Source organism: Penaeus vannamei, chromosome 24 (genome assembly GCF_042767895.1).
Source record: "Penaeus vannamei isolate JL-2024 chromosome 24, ASM4276789v1, whole genome shotgun sequence".
Classification (NCBI taxonomy): domain Eukaryota; kingdom Metazoa; phylum Arthropoda; class Malacostraca; order Decapoda; family Penaeidae; genus Penaeus; species Penaeus vannamei.
This window is the reverse complement of record NC_091572.1, coordinates 20,691,296-20,691,616: the sequence shown is the minus strand read 5'-3', so window position 1 is coordinate 20,691,616 and position 321 is coordinate 20,691,296.

The following is a 321-nucleotide window of genomic DNA, read 5'->3' as shown; positions in this document are numbered from 1 at the left end:
ATATGATATATTTTTACTTCAGAACTAAGGAAATTATAAAAGCTAAAATAATAATGAAAATACAGGACTTCATAATTGCTAATGCACCACACGAAAGTTATATCCTAATTCAAATATTCAGAGCGTAGCCCGCCATTATTTCTTAACATCTAACTCTATCCTTCTTTCTTTCGCCTTCTGTCAGAGCTCCACCATTTTCTCCAACTGTCCAACTCCTACTTATCCATCTTGAAAAAAGACACTCCAGTGTCATGCGAAAAGGCAGTTAGTTTCAGGTGGACGGTTCCGACTGAAAATATCCGCCCACAAGTTCGGACTCCA